Consider the following 22,446-nt stretch of genomic DNA (forward strand, 5'->3'; position numbering starts at 1 on the left):
ACTTGAGAATGTCTTGAAGGTCCTTGTTGGAAGACAGGTCCAAACCCCTGTGGCGGAGGACTGAGGCCAACATGCTCCTATACCCTTTAATCGTAGATGTTGAAAGGGATCTCTCATTCCTAAGATGAAGAAGGAAGTCAGCTATTTGGATCACAGAGGTATTGGTAGAGGATATTGAATTGGCTCTACACCAGCTTCGGAAGACCTCCCACTTAGACTGGTAGACTCTACGAGTGGAAATTCTTCTAGCTCTGGCAATCGCACTGGCTGCCTCCTTCGAAAAGCCTCTAGCTCTAGCGAATCTTTCGACAGTCTGAAGGCAGTCAGTCGAAGAGCGTGGAGGTTTGGGTGCAACCTGTCTACGTGTGGTTGACGTAGAAGGTCCACTCTTAGAGGTAGAGTCCTGGGGAAGTCGACTAGCCATTGACGTACCTCTGTGTACCATTCTCTTGCAGGCCAAAGGGGAGCAACCAGCGTCAGCCGTGTCCCTTCGTGCGAGACGAATTTCTGCAGAACTTTGTTTATAATCTTGAACGGAGGGAATGCGTACAGGTCGAGATGGGACCAGTTCAGAAGAAAAGCATCTACATGAACCGCTGCAGGGTCTGGAACAGGGGAACAATAAAGCGGAAGTCTCTTGGTGATGGAGGTGGCAAACAGGTCTATGGTAGGTTGACCCCACAACGTCCAAAGTCTGTTGCACACACTCTTGTGGAGGGTCCATTCCGTGGGAATGACCTGATTCCTTCTGCTGAGGCGATCCGCTGAAACATTCATATCGCCCTGGATGAACCTCGTGACCAGAGTGAGGTTTAGACCTCTTGACCAAATGAGGAGGTCCCTTGCGATCTCGTAAAGGCTCCTCGAATGGGTCCCTCCTTGCTTGGAGATGTAAGCCAAGGCTGTGGTGTTGTCTGAATTCACCTCCACCACTTTGCCTAGCAGGAGGGACTTGAAGTTCAACAGGGCAAGATGGACTGCTAACAGTTCCTTGCAGTTGATGTGGAGTAATCCTTGTTCCTTGTTCCATACTCCTGAGCATTCCCGTCCGTCCAAGGTCGCACCCCAGCCCGAGTCCGATGCATCCGAGAAGAGATGAAGATGGGGGGTCTGGATGGCCAATGATAGACCCTCCTTGAGAAGAAGATTGTGCTTCCACCACCGGAGAGTGGTCTTCATCTCTTGGTTGATAGGGATAGAGACTGCTTCTAGAGTCGAGCCCTTGTCCCAATGAGCTGCAAGATGGAATTGAAGAGGGCGGAGGTGGAGTCTCCCTAGCTCGACAAACAGGGCCAGAGATGAGAGGGTCCCTGTGAGACTCATCCACTGTCTCACTGAGCAATTGCTCCTCTTCAGCATGCTCATGATGCACTGTAGGGCTTGGTTTATCCTGGGGGCCGATGGAAAAGCCCGAAAATCCCGACTCTGAATCTCCATTCCCAGGTACACAATGGATTGGGAGGGAATGAGTTGAGATTTCTCTATATTGACTAATAGACCTAGGTCTCTGATTAGATCTAAAGTCCAAGAGAGGTTCTCCAGACAACGACGACTCGTGGAGGCTCTCAACAGCCAGTCGTCTAGGTAGAGGGAGGCTCTGATGTTCGATAAGTGCAGGAATTTCGCTACATTCCTCATCAGATGAGTAAAGACCATAGGAGCTGTGCTTAGGCCAAAACACAGGGCTTGGAACTGATAGACAACCTTTCCGAAAACGAATCTCAGGAAAGGTTGGGAGTCTGGATGAATGGGAACGTGAAAGTATGCATCTTTCAAGTCCAACGAGACCATCCAGTCCTCCTGTCTGACCGCTGCTAAGACCGACTTGGTCGTCTCCATTGTGAACGTCTGCTTGGTGACATACTCGTTGAGAGAGCTGACGTCCAGCACCGGTCTCCAACCTCCTGTCTTTTTGGCCACAAGAAAGAGACGGTTGTAGAAGCCCGGGGATTGATGGTCCCGGACTATAACCACTGCCTTCTTCTGCACAAGTAGCGACACCTCATGTTGCAATGCTAGCCTCTTGTCCTCTTCTTTGTAGTTGGGAGAGAGGTTGATGGGCGATGTGGTCAGAGGCGGTTTGAGGCAGAATGGAATCCTGTAACCGTACCTCAGCCAACTGACAGACTGTGCGTCTGCACCTCTCTTCTCCCAGGCTTGCCAGAAGATCTTGAGCCTGGCTCCTACTGTTGTCTGGAGAATCTGAGAGTCAGTGCTTTCCCTTAGATGTCCTGGGTCCTTTCTTAGACTTGCCCCTGTGAGAGTCTGGACGGGAGCTTCCTCGGCTGGGGGCTCTACCACGAAAGGGCGGTATGAACCTAGTGGCCGGGGTATCAGCCACTGGAGAGCGATAAGTCTTGGGGACAGAGGTGGTAACCTTAGACTTACGAGCCGAAGAGGCTACAAGATCGTGCGTGTCCTTCTGTATCAGGGCAGCCGACAAGTCCTTAACTAGCTCCTCGGGAAAGAGGAACTTTGAGAGTGGAGCAAAAAGGAGCTGTGACCGCTGGCACGGTGTAATGCTGGCTGAGAGGAAGGTACACAGTTGTTCCCTTTTCTTCAACACCCCTGATACAAATAACGACGCTAGCTCACCCGATCCATCCCTGATAGCCTTATCCATGCAGGACATAATTAACATGGCAGAGTCTTTGTCCGCAGGAGATGTTTTCTTGCTGAGGGCTCCCAGGCACCAGTCGAGAAAGTTGAACATTTCGAAAGCTCTGAACAACCCTTTCAGAAGATGATCCAGGTCTGAGAAGGTCCAACAAACCTTCGAGCGTCTCATCGCAGTCCTCCTAGGCGAGTCCACCAGACTTGAGAAGTCAGCCTGGGCAGAGGCAGGAACTCCCAAGCCTGGTGCTTCCCCTGTGGCATACCAAACGCAACCTTTCGATGCGAGCTTCGTTGGAGGGAACATGAAGGAAGTCTTGCCCAGGTGTTGTTTAGACTGAAGCCACTCCCCTAAGGTCCTTAAGGCCCTCTTGGAGGATCTAGCTAGGACAAGCTTAGTATAGCTCGACTTAGCTTGTTGCACGCCTAGCGAAAACTCAGATGGAGGAGAGCGGGGAACAGCAGAGACGAAGTGGTCAGGGTAAAGCTCCCTGAGTAGAGCCAAGACCTTTCTAAAATCAACAGACAATGGAGAAAGCTTAGACTCCTCCACGTCTGATGAGGGATCAAGATGTGCCTCCTCATCATCCGACACTTCATCAGCAGAAGGTAGCGAAGCAAAAGGACCAGAATGCTGAACCGCAGAGTCAGAACGGGTAGGAACAACAACAGAGGTTTCCTCAACTTGAGGGAAAACCTGAGGTTCAGACTGCATAGGCTGAACAACAGTCGGAGCAGAAGGCAGGTGCAAGGGTGAAGGAGGTTGACTCCTAGCAAGAGTTGCACCCAAGGATTGCACCAGCTGAGCGGAGGACGGAGGCGGAGTAGTCCGTTCCTGTTCCTGAGAGATGAGTGGAGCATGAGAAGGTTGAGGCTGCGCAGAACAAGGTAAAGTTCTAGCAAGCTGAGGCTCCTGAGGCGCAAGTGCATGGTGAAGATGAGCTTGCCTAGATGAGGGTTGAACTCGGTGCAGCGCTGGTTGAGCAGACAGACTCACGGAGGGGAGAGGTTGTTGTACCCCAACCGAGAGTTGCACCACTGGTGGAGCAGCAAGGGGAGGAGGAGGAAGAGTGTAACTCTCCTGATCCCAAAGCAAGGGTTGCCTTAAAGAAGGCTGAGGCTGAACAACACTGTGAACAGCAAACTCCGAAAGTGGTTCAACATCGTACGCCTGGCAGATGGTGCTGCGACCAGGCGGAGCAGGTGCAGGCTGGGCGAGCACAGGCGGAGCAGGTGCAGGCTGGGCGAGCACAGGTGCAGCGAGAACAGGTGGAGGGAGTGCAGGAGGTGCAACACTCTCAGCCCGACACTCACGCATCAAGTCCGAAAGCTGAACTTGCATGGACTGAAGCAGGGTCCACTTGGGGTCGGCAGAAACGATAACAGACTGAGGTAAAGTCACAGTCGGGGTCTGTATAGGCAGAACCTTACTCCTCTTGGGCGGAGTACAGTCGACCGATGACAGAGGCGAGTCGGAGCTGAGCCAATGACTGCAACCTGGCTGAGCACTCGCTGACTGAACTCTACGTTTAAGCGGTCTCGAGACCTGAGACCAACGTTTCTTCCCTGCATGAAGATCAGCGGACGAGAAGACGGGCTCAATCGTCTGCAGGTGGGAGTGACGGTCTAAGGAAGACACGCCCGCAACCACCGAGGATAATTCTGTGCGCCTAACAAGGCCTGTCGAACCCTTAAGCCCTTCGACATTGCTTCTCCCCTGGGCATGGGAGCTTGCAAGAGGTCCCGGACTGGGAGGACGACTGGCTCGCACAGAAAAATCCTCACGCACCACACTGGCACCACTAGCACTTGGCACTGCACAGACACTAGCACTCGTCACAGCACTGGCACTATTTCCACCCACTGCACTCTTGACCTTCAGTTCTTTAACCTCGGCCATCAGAGACTTATGGTCACTTACCACTGATTCTACTTTATCTCCTAAAGCCTGAATAGCACGCAAAACAGTTGACATATCAGGCGGAGGGCATACAGTAGGTTCGGGGGTAGCCACTACAGGGGTAGGAAAAGGTAGGGGATCATGAGGTGAGGAAAACATAGAAGAGTGAGAAGAACTTCTCCTAGCTCTAGTTCTCTCTAACTTGGATGAATATTTTAAAAGACGTACAAAATCCAATTCCGAAAGTCCGGCGCACTCCTCACACCGATTTTCTAATAGACAGGGCCTGTCCCTACAGTCAGAACAAGCGGTGTGAGGATCTACCGAGACCTTCGGAATACGCCTATTGCAAGACCTACATCGTCTATGGGAGGGAGCTTGCGAAACGTCAGACATCTTGTTTCAAAGAGTAAGTCAAAGGGTGATCCAAAAACAAGCAAAAATTCATTAACTGTTAATCAGAGTTTATATAAAAGCTAACTAGCTAATATAAAAAGGATTCCAGTATGCGACAGCCGTTAATCTAAGAGAATACTTCACCAAATATCCATGAATAAACTCGAAGACCATGAGCGTATCCCAGAACGTCTAGCCGGAAGCACGACAGAGGAATAATTGAGGAGGTGTCAACAACAAATGATTGAGTACCTGGCCACAGGTGGCGCTGGTAAGTACACCCCCTTCTAGTATTGTGATAGCTGGCGTATCCCTCCATAGAATTCTGTCGGGCAACGGAGTTGACAGCTACATGATTATCGGGTAAGTTTAATATTGAAAAATGATATTTCCACAATTGTTTTAAAAACCAAACTATACACGCTTGTCAATGATTTGAAAGGGAATGCAAAAAACACTGAATCCCATATAAATGCAACAAAAAAATGTAAAATATAAAATATATTACTTGAATAGATATAGTAAAAGAATATATCTATAAACTAACCCTCAAATTAAGGGGTTCCAATAAAAGGCGAATCACACCCGTAACAATTGGATCATCTACAACAATATATGACAAATTTTTAGTATTCCAAAACCCAAAAAGCAAACAACGATACACAGAATCGTGAGCTACATTGATTGTCAAGAATACTAAGTCATATAAACAATAACTGAATCGTAACTTTCTTTAATCTTTGAATAAAGAAAAATACTAAATGGAGCAATTAACTGTAAAATAACATGTTCCTTTTGTCCAGTACAACTTAAAAACTTGAGTTTGTAAAAAGAATGTACACTACTATACGTAAAAATCGATACAAAGAGAAAACGTAATATTGTGACGATAGACTGAAAACTGCGTAGCATAAACAAACTGAACACTAGTTACTCTTTGAAAACAGATCGGAGATTATCCAAAGAAAACCTATTAAAAGGACAAAAAAATTTTCTAAATAATATAATCCTTTAAATTTATAACTAAATACTTCGTAAAAAAGTTTTCACTTATCTTTGAAAAAAGCAAAGCAGACTTAAGCTTACATCATATGGCTGTGACGTCATAGACAATGGCAAGATATTTACATACCACCATAAGTTATCGATATGTTTAAAAAAGGTTGAAAAAATTCCCAATTCTACCTTTAAAGTTATAAACACGTGATCACAGATCAAACAAACAAGCGAATGCTAGAACCCCAAAAATAGGAGTACATCACCAAAATACTGCTAAAAATCCAGGTTAATAACGAGAGAATTCCAATACTTGTGCCTGCGAGAGCCGGCAGGAAAGGTCTGAAGTGATTGGAATAGTTCGGCCTGTCTACCGCCAGGGCACTATTGTACACCTGGCATATCTGCGATTGCGATTACTACGAGTTTTTGAATTTCTGCTGGGCGTCTAGGGACTATAGCCATTCTTATATAACCAGCGGGTAAGTTTTATGTTTAAAAAAGTAATGTAATACAATGTGTGAGAGTGGGGTAGCTGGTATAACGCCCGCTAACAAGGGGAGTGTCGTCGATACCTAGCGTAAAAGTTTATGGCTATATGACAGCTACGCTCCAAACAATCATAGTAAAGAGTGAATGGTTTGTATTCATGTAGGAACAAATGCAGTTTTAAATGCCTTTGCCATTACTTATGTTTAATCAGGTTAGGTGTTATTTAATAAATTAGGGCCATCTCTAATAAACCCACATTTTCAAATTAAAAATGTGGGGGTCGTCTTACATGACTAATAACCTTACATGCCACATATGCAGTAATAGAAGCCTTTTACAGCAAACCCATGGATAATGACAGACTGCAAATAACTAGCTCCTTAATTTCCAGTCAAGCAAGAAATAAACACTAAAATAAAATACCACTTAACATTAAATATGAATCCATTCCTTTCTTACATCTTGATTCTACATTTCATGATACAATATGATGGTCTCCAAGCATTAGAAAAGTAGTTACATACCTAATTTGCAAACGCACCTTGCTCCGCAGTTTGAGCCAAGGAAAACTCTTTCAGCATCCTTGATTTTCAGTTGCTACCTGGATACCACGAAGGACATCGGCGAATTATCTAATACTAAAACCAATGCTTTTGGTCCCCATAACTTCACTGGATCAAGACATTGATAATCCACTAACAATTGGGAGTAGTGCACTCCACTGACTCTGGTGGAATAAACATGAGTCATATGAGAAAAATTATATGAACAAAATAAACAGCTAATAATAAACATCAAGAATGTTTTCCAGGCTCTGAAAATTTATTCATTATTCCAATGTCCTATACCTAAAACAGATGAATTGTTTTACAATTAAACAATAACAAAATATGTTAAAATATGAAATAGATATGAATACCTCTTATTATTATTACTAGCTAAGCTACAACCCTGGTTGTAATAGAATGCTACAATCCCAAGGGCTACAACAAGGAGAGTAGTCCAAGAGAAAAGGAAATCAGGGAATAGCAAACTATATACGTATAAGTAATTAATATATATACCGTAAATATTTTAAGATCAGTTACAACGTTAAGATAAAAGTCATATACAGTATAAACTACTAAACAAAACATGTCAACCTGCCAAACAAAAAGGCAATTACAAAAGGTTTGCACTTCTGAAGATCTACTGATTAAACAACAGTCTGAAGGTCGACGAAACTCATGGAGTCATTAAGTATTTTGTCTTGGAACATATACGGGATCAAGCGGAATTTACCTGTTCTTAATGAGTTCTGCAATGATTTCCGTGGCATTATTGCACTGCAAGAAACCTTACTCCTCCCCCATGACCTGGGTATCAGTGATTCAGTTCATGTTGATTGTAACAGCTCTGTCTCGTAGATGGATACTCACAACTACATCATTCAAGGTCGTCCGAAAGGAGGTCTCTCATTTCTATGGCATAGATCTTTGGATAAGTGCGTGAAACCAGTGACATCAAACTGAAAGACTTCTCGGCCTGCAAGTAACGATCAAAGGTAAAAACATATTAGTGATTAATGCATACTTCCCCTGGGAGTGCCAGTCAAACTTTGATCAGTATTGTATATTGCTAGGAAAAGTTCAAGGTATTATTCCAGCATGCCTAATAGGAGATTTTAATGTGCACCCAACTAGACCATTTTATAATGAATTACAGCACCTCTGTCTTCAACAGTCTCTTTAAATTAGCAATGTTGCCATCCTGCCTCCTTCCTCCCTTACTTGTATACAAAACAGAAATAATATGTCCAACATATCCTGGCTTGATCATTGTATTACCACTGACCGCCTGCAGACCTCTATCACTGAATGTATTATACGATACGACCCCTACAGATCACATTTCATACACCCTCCCTCCCGGCGGTACCCATCCAAAGGGAGAGGCTACCATCCATCTCATGGGATTTCTCCACCCTCCAAAAATCCACTGCATTCAAACGCTTATCTGAAAGTAATCTCCGCTCAATAACTCAACCTGCTGAAGCCCTGCTCTGCAATAATCCTAAGTGCTGCAACGAACAGCATAAAACACAACTAAAGGAATTCTACGTAAACATAATAAATGGCTTACGGAGCTCGGGAAGAGACATGTTTAGACTCTCTAGAGGTAACCATCGAAACATACCTGGTTAGAATGATTAAGTTAAAGACCTCTAAGCACACTCTCGAGAAATGTTCCTTCTTTGGAGGAATGATGGTAGCCAGAGAGAAGGTCCCCTTGCTCTACAGATGAGACAAGCGAGAGCACAGTTCAAACTTGCTCTTCGTCAATGTCGTAGCAACGAAAATCAGCTACTTCCCCCATCTTTGGAAAGATATTAATTCACTAAACCCAAAGTCAAACAAATTATTCCAAAGAGTAGGGTATGCAATTGGCGAAGAATCCATCGCAAGAATGTGGGGGGATCACTTTAGTACCATCCTAAATTGTATAAATGACCAAGATACCCGAAACGAAGTGGACACACTCATCAATGTCAATATGGATTTTCAATATAGTGACCGTATCTCCCCGAGTGACATGTGCGAGGCTATCAAGAAATTACCTAGTAACAAGGCACCCGGCTGCGATGGCCTTCCTGCAGAGGCTTTCAAATTCTGCCACCCTATAATTTATATCCTATTTTCTGCACTATTTAATGCCTGTATATTACACCAATATCTCCCCGAAACCCTTCTACTTGTCCACTTAATACCTCTCATAAAAAACAAACTGAAGGATGCCAGTGACCCAGGAAACTACCACCCCATCACCATCACAACAATTTCATAGAAAATATTTGAATCTCTTCTGTTCCGTCGCTTTGCACCCTTTCTCCACACCGCAGACAATCAATTTGGTTTTAAGGCTAACCCCTCGACTGACACCTGTATATATATTTTAAAGGAGATATTGAATTTCTATATATCTTCGGCCTCCCGTCTACTTATGTTTTGTAGACGTGCGGAAGGCATTTGACAGAGTAAACTATCTGAAACTCTTTTTGAAACTACGCAAAAGGGGACCTCCTCTATATCTCATCGGCATATTATACCGTTGGTTCTCAACACAACAGTTCTGTGTCAAATGGGGCAATGTCCTTTCCCAGCCATTCGATTCATCTAACGGTCTCAGGAAAGGAGGCATCCTCTCACCATATTTATTTAATGTTTACACAGACAATTTGAATATCAGACTGAATTCACTTCCCATTGGTTGTACGGCTAATGGCTTTACCATAAATAACCTTTGCTACGCTGACGATATGGTCCTCATCTCCCCCTCTGCCCAAGGCCTACATCGTCTTATCGACACCTGCAACGCATACGCTAATGAACATGACATAATCTATAACGAATCGACAGTGCATGTCTGTCCTTCCTAGAGCGCTCCGATTCATAGAAGACACATATTTTCCTCCAATACCATCAGCTAGCATTTGTCAATGATTTTCCTTACCTAGGTCACATCATTACGAAAGATTTAAAGGACACATCTGACATTGAAAACAGGTGATGTAAATTGTGTTGTCTAGGGAACATGGTAACGAGAAGATTTCCCTTTTGCCGCCAGGATATCAGCGATGTTTGTTGAAAATAGACTGGATATCCTAAAAACCATCATTCGACGCTCTATAGTAAGTCTCGCCTCCCGCCTACAATCTAGTGAAAATCCCCTAATTCAAAATGTGGTTGCAAGTGCAGCGAGAACAAAATCCAAAATGTGGGAAACCTAGAATAAGGAAGCATCAGTACAATGAATTGTATTCACTAATCTTGAGTGTGGGGCTATGCCAAATCTTTACAGTATCACTAAATAACTTAGGTATAATACTCAGTAATGTTATGACAACGTGTTTTATTATGTTATATCTTTGTGGTCTGGAAGTCCTGTATTTCCTTCACACCACCTGCTCTGTGACTAGATCCCCCCCCCACCAGAGTTCTATCATTGTTCAAGCAATTGTCATTGCCATTTTTTTTTCCCCCCTCTCTCTGTTTGCTGATATGCATGTTATCATAATCAAGCATTAATTCTACTGTGATTTTATTACCCAGACCTTAGAACTCTGTGGTCAACCTGCCAATTGATGTTTGTAATGTATCACTGATATTATTGCATATCTCATCTTTTTTTAACGATGTCAAAAGTATAAGATCACTGAACCCTTATTGTAACTCTGTACATGGCTTTTGCTGAAATGAAGATTATTATTATTATTACTATTATTATGAAAATCATTCCACAATCTGGTTACAGCTGGGCCAAAACTTCTGCAATACTGCGTGGTATTGAGCCTTATGATGGAGAAGGCATGGTGGTTAGAATTAACTAAGAGTATATACAGTAATGAATACTACGTACAGAATGGTACAATCTGCGAACATCTTTACTTTACCTTTAGGGCTGCTTATCTGGTCCATTACAGCAGGAGAACCCTACTCTCTACGAGACCTCCACGGTCGTTTTATAATGTTCATTCGGGAGCATTTAACATTTCACAATGCGTACTGTTCGCTTATTGATTGATCATCACTGTCAAAACACACTCTGAATAAGAAAGTCTTCAGTTTCCTATTGAAAGCCTTACTACAATTATTTGGATCTCTCGTGGGACCCTATTGTATAGTCTAGGGGCAGCATATTTAAAAGCTCTAGAGTCTACAGTAGACATGTATCTAGAATCTAGTAGTTTGAAACCATCTGTAACTATTCTCGTGTCAAGACGATTTGTTGGCTGCACAACACGTAGCAATTCTCTTAGATATTTTGGACGACCGGTTCTGATAACTTGGTGGGTTATTGTATATATTCTAAATTCAATTCTTGCTTTAATCAGCAGCCAATGTAGATCAATTAGTATAGGGGTGCAATGGATGAACTGAATTACAAAAAATCTTGTGCAACAAACTGAAAGATGATGCAGAGATTAATAGGCATATCCAGATCAGGAATACCAAAACTAAATAGACCGCAATTTTCTATACAACAACTTAAGAGACTTAGCAGCTGAAGACCAGACATGCAAACAATAATTGAAACAAGGCAGAATGTATGAATTAAAAATTTCATAAAAATATAGTGATCAAAAAATTTGAAGAACTTTCTCACTAAGCCAATTCTTTATGGATCTGAAGAAACAGACCAAATGTGTTTCACAAAAGTACATTAGCAATCAAGAATATAACCTAAATTTTAAAAGAATTGTATAGGCCTACACCAGTAGAGATATTATCAATGCAAAGATCTGTTGGGAAACCACTATCCTCAACCTACTTACAATCAGTTTTAGTTTTGTTAAGTTTCTATCAGAAATTGGTAGTTTCAAAGATACAAGTCCACTTGATGAACAATGACTAATGGGGTATCATAGAGGGAAACCAGTTTTTGTTGAGGAAAACACAGAACAAGTAAAAGACGTTAAACCTAACCACACCCACCTATCCTAGGCAGCCAAGTCCTACTCCCTTACCAAGGGAGAGGGGGAACCCTTGTGCTTCTACCTGACAAGTCATATCACTTCAAAAACTTTCAATAAACCCCTAAGCACTATGCCTTGGCTTTTTACCTTTACTTTATTCGGAATAAGATGCTGCAGGTGGTGATTTTGTCTTTATTTTCTGTACTAATAAGCTGAACTCGGTCGAGTCCCTTGTCAGGCTGGGATTAACGTAGAGAGGAGAGGTCCCCTTTTTTGTTTCATTTGTTTCATGTCGGCTAGCCCCCAAAATTGAGGGAAGTGCCTTGGTATATGTATGTATGTACTAATAACCAAAATTAGTCAGCATAATATACTCTTAAATTTATCAACGCCGCAATGAAAAAAAATAAGGTTAGTTTCTCCTAAAAGAAACTTGACATTAGACTTGTTTGTTACACACTGTAAATTTAACCAAAAAGTCAACAGAGAACACATCACATGTGCACATCAAACAAGTCATCACTATCAACTCTAATTGGTTTTCTGAAATTAAACTAAAATTCCAAGTACTGTACAAACAAAGTTAATTGTATATGTTTAGAAAAGGAGAGCCAATCAGGTTTCATCATTAGTGCAAATATCACACCTCGATATGAAAAAAAAACTAAATATGATCCAATTTTTTACTCACAATGCTTAGCAAAAAAAAAAAAAAAAACAGAAAACTATTAGGAGCCCCATTACACGATACTCTACAGATCTCTTGGGAACATAGAAAAAAAATCCCCTATCATTAACATTACACAATAGTAAATACATTAGCAACTAGCAGTTTCCAATAATCCTTTGTTTTGTTTTTAACATTCTGATTAAGAAGCTTCAGAAACAAAGAAAATATAATTCATTCTCGCAGTTTAAACAGTGGTAAAACGTTTAAAAGTACCGTAGTTGGTTCCAGATATACAAAACGGGCTGCACTTCCAGTGTATATGTGCCAATTTGTCTGAAAATGGATAGGCATGGTCTTCACTCAATACACCTCTGCTGACAGCTTTGGGTCAATTTTAGTAGAGAGATGTAATGCCCCACTTCTAGGATGAGGCTAGTATAAGTGTACTTTTGACAAGTGAACATGAAGACCACTTCATCTAAATATTCAAAGCTTTGACCTCTTAACACTATTTTCTAAACCTAAACCTATATATCATACATGGATCCAAGGAGGTTTTACACACAAATGGTACTTCGACCATTTAGCATACCACTAATTTTAATGGTCTACAATTAGCAGAATTATAACTAAAAGACTGTAGACTAAACTCTCACCTTAAAGCAACAGCCTGTGCAAAACTGTGCCAGATAATGAGCACCTCAGAAGCAGCATACCTGCATCCATGAATCCCTTAGCAACTCAACCGTATTTGCTCCATGTAATTTGGGCCATTACTGGGGACATCCAGCAAGGTGAAACTAGGTAAAAAGCCTACAATTGGATGGATTTATGAATTAAGCTATGCAGCCCAGCACCAGGGTCCAATAGGCCATTCAAAAGACTGGACAGCAGAATTAAAGAAAAATAGGAAAATATAAAGGCAACTGCACAGAGATGTTGCCTAAACATTAACCCTTTTACCCCCAAACTATTTGGAACTTTCCAACCCTTAAACCCCCCGTGTTTTTTTTTTTTCTTTTTCAAGCAAATTTTGCAATATATATTTTTTTTAAATTGCTCCAACAGCCTTAGTTTTTGTCATAGAGAGGACAGGTTGGTCTCATTCTTTTGGAAAATGCCTGAAGTTTCTCATAATTTTATCAAAAATATGCAAAAACTTTTAAATAGCAGTTTTTTGCAAAGACGTACCGGTACGTTCATGGGGGTAAAGGGATGAGTTTTGTGAAACGTACCAGTATGTCCATTGGGGGTCAAAGGGTTATAAGAGGCTGAAGACAAAATCAATAGAAGTACAGTAGATGGTTAAAAAGTTTAGGCACCTTAGACTGAGAGAATACTGTAAAAACCCTTTGGCGATTCTTTTTGTGCATCTTGGCCCTATCCTTTCAACCAAGAGATAACTATCCCAGGGGATACTTTGCAATATCTGATGGTACAACACGGAATTGGATCGTAGCTAAGAATATAGGGCAAAAGGATAAGCACTGGGGCATATAATGTTATTCAGTATCCCTGTCCAACAAGAGTTAATACCCACAGCTGACCTATGATGGAAAAGTTACGGAATAAAGAAAGCACGGACGGAGATAAGGTTGAAGGCTAAATAAGGAGTAACTTATGGGGGTTGAAAAGAATGCTGCAAAAACTCAATACTATGCAGTCCACAAATGGAATTAAGCCCTATGGACATGGGACAACACTGTTTAAGACAGGGAGGGGTTTACCCTCCCTTTAGGCTAGTCCGCTTTCTTTAACCCGTTTTAACTGGATCACTTATTCCTAACCTAGGCTTTTATTAGGGCCTAGTATTATTAATTTTCATGCGATACACGTTAGCCATGGTATTGCTTCTCCAATAATGTATTAGCCTTAACTTTCATAGAAGCAAATACCTACCCCAAATGCCTATTTTTCAAAACATTGCCTACCAGTGTTGAGAAAATAGGTTCAAGCAAAGCTATGACAAGACAGTGGCCTGCTATGGAGAAAATATTTTTAGCATGTAGATTAACCTAACAAAGGTGGAATCATAATCTCAGACAGCCCATAAAAATGTGATCAATTTCATAATTTTCTCTCTAAAAGAAAACTACAGTAGGACTTCAGGCACTGGAATTACATAGTAAAAAAATTAACTAACCTAATTCTCGCTGATATTCGCCTAATGCAGACAGTAAATAAACTAACGTCAATCAATAACTAGCGGTAATATAACTAACGATATAGAAGCTAACTTCTCCTTACATGCAAATGTAAAATAACTGTCAGAAATTATCCCAACACAGACAATGACTGGTGCCTATAGCCTACACTTGGCCTACGGTATACTTTACCATATATCTTTACATACCTCTCATAAATTGGGCATCCTAATAAATCCAATGGTACTGTAGGTAAAAAATATGATAACGATATGCATCGCTTTGTTACGTGTCCTTTAAAAACTTGATAACTGAAAATCCAAGGAAACTACAAAAATGGCGGCTATCAGATTACACTAACAACTAATAAACACTTACAAATTCCACATCATACGACAGATGTAAAATACTTACATAGTGGTAAATGGAGATGAATTAGTATTTGGCATTGTGCTTAGATAATTTGGTCTTATAATACACCTAAGCACACGAAAATACAGGAAGGACGAATTCTCCTTGGAAACCTTTTGAGAAAATGGGAAACAGGAAAGACACGGGCGAAAATGACAGTTGACGACACCTATTGAGCAATGAAGCAACTATTGTTGCTGGAAAATAGCTAGAAAAATGAAAACTGGCAACTTTTCATTGCTTACGTGGCATGTAATATCATAGTTTAAAGTAAAATACGAGTTTGTTTACTAATTCTATATGATAGGATTCTCTTTACTCTAATTAAAATTCTATAAATAACTGGCAGTGGTGACGTAAACTAATGATAAAAAATAAAATATAAAATACTAAGTGACACCTATAGTATTAGGGCCATTTTTTAACAAGAAACTATTGTCTTAATTTCAAAATTAGGTCTAAATTTATTTTTTTCTTATCACAAAATGTTCATTTGTATATTTCTATGGTTAAAAATAAATATTTTGTGAAACAAATATGCGATTTTCTAAATAGAGAGGAATCGCTTAAGGTTTTTGAAAAATCTGTTTTGGTATACAAAAGGGTGGGAAATACAAAATTATTTTTTTAAAGCCGTCAAAAAGATTTAAAACTTCAAGAAGAATAAGTAAATATTGGTATTGTTTAACCCCGATAAATCAACACTTCACTATTGCAAGGCATTACTATTTCTATACTTTGTAACTCATTAATTCATCTATTCTACGAAAGCAAAAGCATACGGATATTTATTCTGAAAACTATGAATTACAACTAACAATTATCATATCGTTGTTATTTTAAGAATTTTAAACCACACACGTAACCAGAAATATAGTTAATGGGAACTTTTTATTGAATATGGAGGAGATAGTCCCATAATTCTCAGTAGATTGCAAGATTTTGTATAATATCAATATGAAAAAAAAATACTTGGAGACACCCACACTTAGTTTATATGTAGCAGCAAGAGATAAATATCCGAAATTAATAATTAACAGTATTTTATTAACACCGTCTTCATTAAAAACCTACTATCCTAATTTCAAACTAAGGTGTAAATATTAGACTACGTATGCTATATATAAATGTACAAAAATAAAAGTAATGTCTTACAAAATTAATTTGTACAATCAAAGGTTCTCATGTTTTAGAAACTGCAGTTTGGATATGATAAAAGCTGCATGAAAGGCAAAAGTGAATAGTCCTAAATTTACATGGTCAAGTAAAATGTATAAAAAAAATATGAGTAAATATGAATATGAACTTCACAAATTGATTAATCTATTCGATGACAGCTATAGTCTGAAGATATTTGTTCTAGGTTTAAAGAATTAAATGCCACCCGTGAATGGCAGAGGCAAGGGACAGTGACATTGGCCTAGCAAGAGGAGACTATAAACTATAGCCAACAAATACAAGGCTAAAGGACACTAACGAAAAAGAGACCACATGCATATTTTCATAAGTTACCATCACCTTCATTAATTTCTTGTCTTCGTTGAAAACGAGGTATATATTTTTTTTTATTTATCTCCATGCCATTCATGTGCATGGCTATAAGAATGCCAATAAATTAATATTACGCAAAACTAAAAGTTTTTCCTTTCTGAAAACACATAAATTAATATAGTTTCAGTGATTTTGTTTTGATATACATAATTGTGGAAATACATAAGTTTTACTTTTAAAACCTACAAACAGAATTAAAGTTTCACGAGGAATGAGTCAATGGGAATATTAAGTTCACTTATTGAGTCACCTATCAGTGACAAAAAAGTACACATATTTACTCTAGAAAACTATAAATCATAGCTGACAAATACTACAAGGCTTGTACTTTGAAAGACAGTTGAGGACATCAATCAAGAATTGAATTAAATACAATTGTAATCAGAAATATACTATCATTTTTATAAAATATGAGGTTTCAGAATTTTAAGTAAAGTTAGGAATTATTAATTATATCAATATGATAAAATATCTGGAAAGTATATAAATACTTCTAGGTTGTAAATAATATGTAGAAGTAGCGAGGGAACTGATAAATTATGAATACGGTAGGCTTGTGTCATATCTAAAATACTGTAGGCCTACAATAATAACTGATATATTTATGAATCCTTAGGTAAAAATCGTATTACCTTGATTCTCGAATGGCAAGTAATTTTAATATATATTCCCAATATGTATAATATAAATGTAGCCTAAATTAAACAGCAGATTTATTTGAAAATAATTTCGTAATTTTTTTACAGTCAAACCTCATAGGATTCTGCTTGTGTTTTAGGACACTAAATTACGAAAGATACAAAAAAATGAATCATCCAAGAGACGAAAATTTAAATATATCAATGAAAAATACATATTATGTTTACCTTTAACTTCACAATTCACTTACTCTGTGACAGCCAAAGCAAAGGTGTGGTAACTCTTGGAAGATAATCATGTTGACTGACTACTACTACTACTACTACTACTACTACTACTACTACTACTACTACTATAAACCACTAGTGAAGAGTAACAGCTGAGAACATCTATTGAGGATTGGACGAACTATTAAATACAAAGAAAAATAATAACTGGCAACTATCATTGAACTACGAAGAAGAAAATCTAAATAAATGAGTGAAATATTTTCGTTTCAATTTGACCAAAGAATTTTTAAATAATCATAGATTTTCTAGTTATAAAGAATATGTAGAAGTATCAAAAGGAACTTATGAAAAAATTAAATAAAAACCACTAACTGGCAGTATTGGTATATCAAGAGCATCGTTAAAAACTTTGTTTTATATATTCAAAATATAATAAAATATATATGTTTTATCTGTTTCCATATAAACAATCAAAATTATACTAGATATAAAATATTTTGTAGAAATAAATTCAGACTTTTTTGAGATTCAAGAATTTTTTGAAGGTTTGTTATATACTAATTCTGGTAACGAAAAGGGTGGGAAATACAAAAGAGAGGAATTTGACAGCGAACAAAATTAAACATTGAATAAGAATGAGGTACTATTTTTTCCAAGGGAAATTTTCAAATTAAAAAATACACTAAAATGTAGAAAATGAAAAAAAATAACTAAAGGAATCTCAGCCTGGTCATATTTTGCAACTCCTAAATATCATGGTTTAAGTTGTCCAATTCTTAAGACAGTTTTGTTTCTCACGGCCAGGAATAATTAGATCTCTGACATCTTGGTATTTTTTAACTTTGAATTATTTCTGCATTTAATGGCAAGAAATAAAATGAAAAGATAAAAAGGCAACTTAATCGGTTATGTCTTCTGAATAAATTATATTCTGGGCATTGATAGGTAAAGTAGAGGGTAGATTATATTACACTGTAGGCCTAGATAGAAACTCTCACCTTTAAGTTCACTAAAGGCAGATGATAAAACAGAAGGGTTCTTTCAATGTAGTCCTACACTTTATCTTCCTTTCACATGCCTTAAGCATGTCCTTACCAGAAGTATGCTTTTAAGAGTGGCATCACATTTAAACAAAAATTATTTCGTGAACATTGACTATTTCTATTTGTAAGTATTTTAATGTTTCGAAGAGAAATATTTAATATAAAATATCGAATAACTTTTGAGTGGGAATTATGTTTGTGTTGTTATCTGACATAAAAATTTTGTCATTGCAAAATTTACACTAAACCAGTATTATTTTGCGTTACTCTTTATACTTCCTGAATCATGAGTTCCCTACTATTTATCTCGTATTTTCTTATAAAGGCTATTTTTGGCATAAAAGTTTTTTTTCTTTGACCTCCATATACGAAATTATGATTTGCTCTTAGTGATAAAACAATGTTTTTACGATCAGAGAAAATCAGAAAATTGTAAATTGCAACAAGAATAGTTGTTTAAAATGTATAAACCACAAGATAAGCAGTCAGTAAAGTGCATTCATCTTTCCATTACCTTGCATAGGGCCTTCAGCCCACTTGAACCAGGGCCCCTTGCACTTAACTTGACTTAGCATAGACCACTATGAATCTTAAGAGAGAAATATAGATTCAACACAACCTAAGCTAGCACACCAAGTCCTCACTGGCAATGGGAATACAACTTGTATCCTCTTTAGTTTTTATAGTTTATATATGAAACATTTATTTTAATGTTGTTACTGTTCATGAAATATTTTATTTTGAGTTTTCATTACTTCTCTTATAGTTTATTTACTTCCTTATTTCCTTTTCTTCACTGGGCTATTTTTCCCTGATGGAGCCCTTGAGCTTATAGCATTCTGCTTTTCCAACTAAGGTTGTAGTTTAGCAATTAATAATAATAATAATAATAATAATAATAATAATAATAATACAAAGTATCACTTACCTTAGGTTTAGGATGTAGCCTATGGTGTGCTGAGTTAAAAGGCATGTTGATGTACCTTTATCCCCTATATCAGTAACTGAATTCAGCTAAACAAGCAATGGCTGTATCATGTACAAAGAGGACAGTTACCAGTGACTTAGTTTACTCTCTGTTATGTAAAATAAAACATTTCAAGTCTTGATTTTGTATATAAAATCTGTCCTGTGAAGGTCTCCATCAGCACTTCTTACACCCAAGACAGCTACTGTTAAACTGAATGTATGCCAAGAGTGTTAGGAATCTTAGGACCAGTTCGAAAATCTTTGGAAACTGTTCCAGAAGTTGTTTAGTTTCTAGTGACTAGGTTACCTAACTACTAGTTTATGAATGAAAAGTTTATCTTAATGTTATTACTGCTCTTAAAATATTTTATCTTAATTGTTCATTACTTCTCTTGTACTTATTTCCTTTCCTAACTGGGCAATTTTTCTGTATTGTAGCCCTTGGGCTCATGGCATCCTGCTTTTCAAATTAGGGTTGTGGCTTAACTATTAATGATAATATTTCACAGAAAAACTAGAATAAATTGTACAAGCTCTCATGTACAGTATAGTACTGTACATGCCTAAATTCCCCGAACACCAAAATGTAAGAAATAAAAAAAAAAAGCACTGCAATAGACTTTGAACTTGATCCAGTTCAAATATAGTATTACTCATTCACTTGGCCCTCCAACTCCCATGAAAAACACACCAAATTGACCATCATCTGATTATATCTGATACTATATTGATGAGGAATTATAGAATTATTTGTTTTAAAGTAAAGTACCTATCAAAGAAAAACATTATCTAAAGGAAGGATATGTTTCCAAGGTCATAATTTTCCTTAAATCTTTTCTGATAATCTATCATTCATGCAAAGCTAAAGACTTAAGTACATTCAAGTTTAAAGCCTATCGTTAGTCGTAAATAGTCCTGAAAAGTAATTTGGCCAAAGCACCAACCTACCACTTTGAGATATATCACTAGAGAGTTATTGGGTCCTTTGACTGGCCAGATAGTACTACATTGGATTCTTCTCTGGTTATGGCTCCTTTTTCCTTTCCTTACACATACACTGAATAGTTTGGCCTATTCTTTACACATTCTCCACTTTCCTCATACTGTACATCTGATGACACGAAGATAACAGAGAAATTCTTCTTTACTCAAAGGGTTAACTTCTACACTGTAATCGTTCAGTGGCTACTTCCCATTTGGTAAAGGTAGAAAAGACTAGCTGTGGTAAGTACCTCTTCTAGGAGAAGGACACTCCAAAATCAAAACCTTTGTTCTCTAGTTTTGGGTACTGCCAAAACCTCTGTACAATGGCCTTGCACTGTCTTGGGTTAGAGTTCTCTTGCTTGACGGTACACTCTGACACACTGTTCTGTTTCCTAATTTCCTTTCCTCATTGGGTTAGTTTCCTGGTAGGAGCCCTTAGGACTATAGGATCCTGCTTTTCCAACTTGGGTTTTAGCTTGGCAAGTAATAATGATAATGTACAGTATACTTACCAATGCAGAGATGTGGTCTAAATCAAATATAGTACTGTACAAGGTAGGGTATGTAGAAACATCCATCAAAACAAAGGCCAGTCCTCATGGGTTAGTTTCATACTTACTATCTATTTTTTTTTTACCAAAAGGTGACATGCTATCAGTGCTTCTTTATTTATTAGAGGTAATCATTTGTAATTGTTTTAGCATCTACTAGAAGTGGCATTCCATCATAGAACTTTTCTAGTGATTGATTAAGATATTAGGAATAAAGATTGGATATAGATGAGGGTAACAAATTCAATACATTGGGCACTAAATTAAGTTAACCTCCTAGCTGTAGTCAAGCTAGGCTAACATATTTAAATTGTGTCTGTATCAGCTAATAGATAGACCCAAAGAGTAGTTGAGCCATAGTCTATGTCAAAGGCTGAACATAAGAAAATATATCTTTGTATGTGTTGATGTAAAACTCTACAATATTTTAATGATATACTGTACTACCTTTACTCATATGGGGTGAGGAAATCCAGATTGCAGTACTGACTGCAAAAAGAGTACAGTACTGAACAGTATGCAGATCTAAATTTACGTTCCAATGGCCATATTTTGTAACATCTAAATCTACCTTTTAATATGGTAAAGTTTTGCATTCTCATCGATAATCAGTTGTGATGTTTACGTTGGGAATAGCTTCTCCCACTTACCAATGACTTGACATTCTAATAAGCCCAAGATTCAAAAAAAGTTTCATTTAGTCTGATGTCACAAAAAAAAACTTATAGGTACTAAGCAACTATGGTCAGAGTTTAAGGTAAATGATACATCAAACAAATATGTTTACCATTCATGTACAATATACCGTATAAGCTGGTCTGTACCCTTTTTATAGGTTTTCAAAATTGGATTTGTTAAAAAAAAAATAATAGGCCAGTTGTATTTACCAAAACTACACCTAACATTTATTTCTATGATAACAGGAGAGAAAAGCAATTACCTGTACAGGTTTTCACATTATACATAAATTTTTAAGCTTTTCTGGCTGGAAATGGACCTGAGCAAGGTCTCTATAGCTGTGCACAATGCCTAATTACTCTTTCATATTTCCCACTAATACAAAATCCTGTAACAGGTTTAAAAGACCAGAAATTTGTCAGTTGCAAATTAAATTCGCTGGGTATAAGGTGAATGGTTGACTGATGACAAATTCTATGAAATTAACTATGATTGCCTGTGAATGTTTAACTTGATAAAACAGGTTAGGTTTTAAAGAATTAAGTAATAATTCTTTAGCTTGAAGTTCTTGTCTCTGTTTCTACATCTAAATGTGATGACAATATTGTGTTCCATAATTGAACCTTTTAAGATTTCCTTAGTGTTACTGTTAAGAATAAGCATTTCAGGTAAATAGTGTGTAGCAAAGAAGTAAGCTATGGGTAAAATAAAAATGTTTGGGGATTGT

General features: G+C 38.3%; 1 long non-coding RNA gene across 2 annotated transcripts in view; it reads right to left on the minus strand.

Annotated features, from left to right (window-relative positions):
• The window catches only part of LOC137617336 (uncharacterized), a 32,229-nt gene extending 16,670 nt beyond the window's left edge, over positions 1–15,559 (minus strand). Inside the window, exons 1-3 of one of the 2 annotated variants that reach the window (XR_011039622.1) lie at positions 15,078–15,559; positions 7,679–7,921; positions 6,922–7,124 (exon numbers count right to left, since the gene is read on the minus strand). This is a non-coding gene — a long non-coding RNA (uncharacterized lncRNA). The remainder of the gene's footprint in view (positions 1–6,921; positions 7,125–7,678; positions 7,922–15,077) is intronic. The other variant, XR_011039623.1, reaches the window with a different exon arrangement.
• Between the last annotated feature and the right edge of the window lie 6,887 nt (positions 15,560–22,446).

The sequence above is a fragment of the Palaemon carinicauda genome, chromosome 23 (genome assembly GCF_036898095.1).
Source record: "Palaemon carinicauda isolate YSFRI2023 chromosome 23, ASM3689809v2, whole genome shotgun sequence".
Lineage (NCBI taxonomy): Eukaryota > Metazoa > Arthropoda > Malacostraca > Decapoda > Palaemonidae > Palaemon > Palaemon carinicauda.